The 6,160-nt window shown below is 32.7% G+C and overlaps 1 long non-coding RNA gene across 1 annotated transcript; it reads left to right on the forward strand.

The window, feature by feature from the left end:
• Positions 1-1,765: 1,765 nt before the first annotated feature.
• LOC131437410 (uncharacterized) lies at positions 1,766-3,172 on the forward strand. Its single transcript, XR_009230756.1, has 3 exons — positions 1,766-2,345; positions 2,540-2,687; positions 2,923-3,172. It is a non-coding gene; the product is annotated as an uncharacterized LOC131437410 (long non-coding RNA).
• Positions 3,173-6,160: the final 2,988 nt, after the last annotated feature.

The following is a 6,160-nucleotide window of genomic DNA, read 5'->3' on the forward strand; positions in this document are numbered from 1 at the left end:
TATTTTCCACTCGGTCGAATGTAGGGTTGTTTATTATGCTTGAGAAGTAATAGTCTCAAGTTTTTGTCAATTATTATTGTCTTTCATGATCGTGAAACTATTTATATACCCTTTACAAAGCCATTCGACGATCGTTACCTTAATAACTATAAACATATGTGATGACACTATTAATTGCTTTTAATTTCATGTTAATCATTCATAATAAACTAATAGTATTTGTATTGACTTCGAGACAAGTTGTGTCGAACCAAGTCAACTACCAAAAAGATTGAGACCAATTTTTATGATACACACTATTAGTTCTTACAAATACAAGAAGAACCATAAACACCAAATAATTCCGTCACGTTTAATATATAGGGCGTTAGAGCTACAATATAATTGAAACTAAAACCAAAACAGAACTTCTATAATTTTGTTCAAAGCACTAATTTGGAGGCCAACATAAGATTTTACTGAAGAATGATATTTCTATTATTATCAAAAACAAACAAACTCTCTACAGTTACTTGTTGGAAACTGTGCCATGGATTATCGTGCAATGAAGACCTTCCGCAGTTTCCAATAACGAATTAAATGATAGCTAATATTCCCAAAAATCAAGTATCATACAATCAAACATAAAAAAATTATTTGTTGCTATCTCTTGACATTAGTGACGTTAAATAAAGTGGAATTAAATGCACATTTTTTTCTTGGTCGTATATTCTCCTGCTTTTTTCTTCTGATTATGTGATAACATAATTATATTTCATTTGGACTCTTTGTATGTGATCCTTGAAAGTGAGATTCTTATAATATAGCTTCAATATATTTTAGTAAAGTAAGAAGTATTTACTTAAAAATTCTATTGATCAGAATAGTTTAAAAGTAAATAATACAATGAGTAGTTTCAAAACTGGATGTGTGATATGAGTAACAAAAATTCTAAATCGCACTATCTAACAAATCAATAAACCACGCGGATTGTGTTATTTTTCAAATTGAAATCGTTTCCTCTGTAATATGAATATTGTAAAACGTTATGAAATTAAATTTACAATTTCTTCTAGCGGAGGTACTTTTTTTTAAAACAAAAGCTAAGCCGATCACTTCGGGAGTCAATTGTAGAATATTTTATTTTCAATACATTTTTGACAGCAATATCAGATTGTAATCATAATTTGATTTCAGCTCATCAATTTTTCAACTGACATCACATTACGTTATTATTTCTCTGTTTGCTTTTGGAAATAAAACTTACGAGGCAACAGTTTTGTGAAACTCCAAAAATGATAATATCAAATGCAAAAATTTAATGAATGCATTAAAATAGGACTAAGTTAATAAGGCGATACACAAATGCAAAAGTAAATTTCAATGGAAGATCTATTCCTCCAATTCTATGGTGCGTTTTACAAAATGCTTCGACATCCTGTGGCAGTTGGTCGGAACCACAAATCGAGGGGGACGACACTTCTGAATTGCAGCGACTTTTCACAACAAATCTGCTTGAAATTTTCTTATTCCTTCGAGTTTTTCGTCATTCATGAGAGCTTTCCAAAAATCGAAGAAAATCCTCAATAATTCCATCAAATCCAGAATTTCCAATCTATCTTTGCTCGAATTCTCATAATTCTGATTCTAATGTCGAGCGATTTGGCAACCATTAATATGACAATCATTATTTATTTAGATTTGGCAACAATGCTTACGAGTTGTTTTTATTCTATCAAGCACTTACCAGAGCTGCCATTTTAAAATCTGTGTTTCAATTCGAAAAATATGCATAATATCTGCGACGGATATTTTCGTTTCAAATCAGTAAAAATATGTGAGAAACGTTTGGAAAATGTGTCAGTTTCACGAGATATTCCTGTAAATTTGCGAATTCCGTAAAATTCCGAGATTTGAAACGCAAAATCTGTTTAATGAAATAGATAAAAAATCTTTTGCTGTTAAGGAAAAAAATCTGTGAATATAGTAACCCTGGCACTCACTACTCGAACAGGATTATGTTTATATGTTTTATATCGATTTTTTTTATTTGCTATATTCATGTTGATTTTGATCAAAGTAGTAAGTGGACTACCTGTGAAGCTCTCAACGTGTGAGCATATTGCTTCGCGAAGAAAATTTGTGTATTTCTCGGGATAGAACGATTTTTCTCGTTCTGGAGTGAATCAGTGTAGCGACGCCGTGAAACTATCATCGGGAATCTATATGAATAAAAATGAACAATACATGTAAAAAAAGCGCTATCGAAAAGATTTAAATACGAAATAAAACAATAATCAAACAATACACGGGCAAGACGGGCCATCACTGGCCTAATTGTAGTGGATTATTCTAAAACTGAACACGTAAGTATTTCAAATGAAAGTTAACATGAGTCAACAAAGTAATAAAAGTTAGAAACTGAAATGAGTTTGAATGAATTATATCAAACTCTGATCCATACTTACTAGATTTCTCCTTTTCGTCTTTTTGGTTTCTCGCAGACTAATTTCAACTACCAGTTTGGATTAATTTCTCACTTTCTATCTCTCTGTCCTAGCAATGTCCAAAAACTACATTTGACTCCTCGACGACATTTTTTTACAATATTCTACAACGATTTAGCTGTTTTGAAGATGAAGTTTTCGGTAGTAATTCATTCTATATCAACCGATCTGGTGAATTCTTTCTTCAAACGAAATCCTTCGGTAAGTACTAGTTCATTGATCTATAATCATTAAGTAAATATTCCTAAAGATTCAACTGTACAGAGATACTGAATTAGCACTACAGTGAGAAATGTATGAATTTTTATCAATGCTTTATACATACATTTCGAAAGCATTTACATGCTATTTTTACTAAGTTTAGTAAACAGCCATAGCGGCAGTTGTTTTTCTATTTTATCTGGTGCATCTCATATAAAAATAACTCTTATTTCAGGACATCAGGTTACAGTACTATTTTTACTTTGACTCGCATTGTTTCGTGGGCTTACCATGTTGGCACTCTCCTGGAGTAATTTTCGAGAGCGAAACGAACAAAGCAAAAAGGAAAGTGGTGTATCAGCAGCCGATGAATGTAATATTCCAATAGAAAAGGAATAATTCTGTTACAAGAAGAATAATATAGGTTTCATTCAAATCATATTTTTATTTATTGTATTAGCAGAAGTCAATAAAAGTGCACGAATGTATTTCGATGTGTTTAATTTATAAAATATGCCATAAGTGTGAGTTTCTGGCTTTTCCAAATGAGAGATATAGTATTTTGTGTCTAGAGTACGTTCGTTGGATTCTTCATCTAATTCTAATACAATATCCTTTTTACAACAAACAATTGTAAAGTAACTTCCAATTACCCCAACACCTTTTGAGGTGGTACCTGTAGGTACATGTATTGGAGCTTCAGTTAAAGTATACGACGTTCGGTCTCCACTCAAATATTTGAAACCATATATTTTTACTAATAACACATCTTCGTTTGCTTTCATCGCTATCCATTCTCCGCAGCGGATTGAAGTAAATACTTCATTAACCTCACGCACAACTGCTTCATTGACTGCTGATGTTTCTCGAAATCGATAAGAGCGATCACTCGAACATCTTTGAGTGCCATTAGATAAAATCCATAGGAACGTACTTTTCTTGACATGAATCACAGTACCTTTCTTGTTTCTAATGGCTAATATATACATATATATATATATATATATATATATATATATATATATATATATATATATATATATATATATATATATATATATATATATATATATATATATATATATATATATATATATATATATATATATATATATATATATATATATATATATATATATATATATATTTAAATGTATAACTCTACCATTGTATTTTTTTAGTTAGACAATATTTGTTTTTCAATATAATAAGGCCATTCAAACATGTTCAAATTATTTCTTAATTTTGGTTGTCAAACACTGCTTGAAATATTGATAGCAAATCAGTCGTATGCATTTCGAGCAGTATGCAATTTTTCAATCGCACTTATTCTACACTATTCCAAATCATTCTGCTTTTTTCAAAACATTCCAATTCAATCCGAATTATTCGAACAACATTTCAAAAAATCCAATAACTAAACTTCAAACTAAAACTATTCTTACATACAATCACGGAGTGTCGTCCCCCTCGCCACAAATCATGGCTTCTCAGCAGGTTCAAACGTTGATGGAAAAACCTGTACTCCTATTACTTCTATAAATCAAATCTATGCGAAGAAGCGTTAAATTGTGTTTAATATAATAAAATCATTCCTGGAATAAAAAGATTAGACTTGCACTATAATCAATATTCAGAATGTATTTTTGTAACTGTATTTGCATTGCATATTGATATTGCGTATTGGACTTCTGACATCTGAATATCATTATCTGCTAGTTAAAACTGCTGCATAGATGATAATCGTGGGAATGATCATTCATAATCATATGTGATTTTAAAGAATATCACTGTAGATATTTCAGTCCATTTTCAAAATCATACATAAAATAGATATCAAACCAACCCGAAAGAATATCAAAAGTGTTGCTACAGTTAGGGCATGTTCAGGAGTGTTCTAGTTCTAGATGCATAATTTATGTCAGTTACAAAATTTAAATCTGGATTTTATAACAAGAAAAACTGGCAGCCCCAGCAGTGTTTTACTCGTGTTTCAAATATACAAAAAATAGAACGGCATCGTAGACCAGTTTTAAATTTGACAGAAGAACTGGTCGAATTAATAAAACTAAAACGGATTGCTGGGGATTCGTTTGTTTCAGTTTTATTTACATTATAGACCACCCATATGAATCTTGCAGCTGCTGAATTTGCTCTTATATGTGGAAAATAGTTTCTATTGTTTTATTTCTTATATAAGCCATATAAACTGCAAAATTTTCACTTTACAAAAGTGATTGTCCCCAGGTTACCATATGTGATTCAACTCCAGCTTTTTAAAATCTATCTGCCATTACTTGCCGCAAAATTTCAAAAGCACGGGGAACGAACGTGAGAATAGTATTCGGTGAAATCTGCATAAACTGTTTTCATTAGTTTTATTGCAGTAGGAAGTACATTATATGTACATAAGCATACGATTTTAAACGACGTTTTGAAGTGGACTATCAGTTTTATTTATCAGTTTAATTTTTATCCAGCCCGATCGTTTCGCCATCTTCCAATGATTTACGTTTAAAATTTTTCAAGCTAATTTGTGGTGTTCAACGCACACTTTTTATCAGGGCAAAATCTACGAGACAATTAAACATTTTAACTTCAGCAAAATCAAAAATTGCCTCCATCGCATCGCTAATTTTTGTCTTCAATTTTTTTCAAACACTTGTACTCATGATTGCTGGCATTTTGACTCGCAGTGAGTCAAAAATTGACTCAATGTAAGCGCTATTCGTGCCTGATGATACCTTCTCTTGAAATGGTAGAGCAACCAGCAAGAAAAAGCAAGATCTCTTCTCTCTGGCAGTCACATATTAAGCATAGCTTTGCTGTCTCCGTTCTTGAATCGTTCGCAGGCGGTGAATGTTAATGAGTTGCGTGAGGCGAATTTCAGCAACCCTGATGCCAACGAAGAACGTCAGTGGCATAGTGGAAGATCGGTGGAACTTAATCGGGGAAGATCGGTGGATACTGATCGTGGGAGATTTGGATATCAGCATACTCGACGAGGGGAAGCAATGCAGCCTCGAAGCACATCAAACTGGAGCGGACTCAGTGGATCGGTTCCAGAACGTTATTTTAGGTACAATAGCTCATACCATAAAGCTACGAACTGTTATGCTGTGGAAAAAATATGCCTTAACTGTGGAGTAAAGGGCCACCTTCAGGGGCATGCCGAACGTTGGTTCGAAATGAACCTTCGCAGTTACAAGGGAATTGGGGTGTGGACAAGAACATGGCGGACTCTGTGGTTAACACAAAGGAGGAAAATAAAGTGATAATCCAGTACGATAAAACCAAACTTCCGTGTCGTAATATCTTTTTTAATGTTCCGTTGGCGGCGAAGCCTCTTGTGGAGAAACGATTAGAACAATTAATTTCGGCCAACATTATTGAGCACGTGTCAGACGACACGGATTCTTCATTTTGTTCATCCATACTGGTCATTCCGAAAGGAAAGGAGGATTTTAGGTTAG

Source organism: Malaya genurostris, chromosome 3 (genome assembly GCF_030247185.1).
Source record: "Malaya genurostris strain Urasoe2022 chromosome 3, Malgen_1.1, whole genome shotgun sequence".
Classification (NCBI taxonomy): domain Eukaryota; kingdom Metazoa; phylum Arthropoda; class Insecta; order Diptera; family Culicidae; genus Malaya; species Malaya genurostris.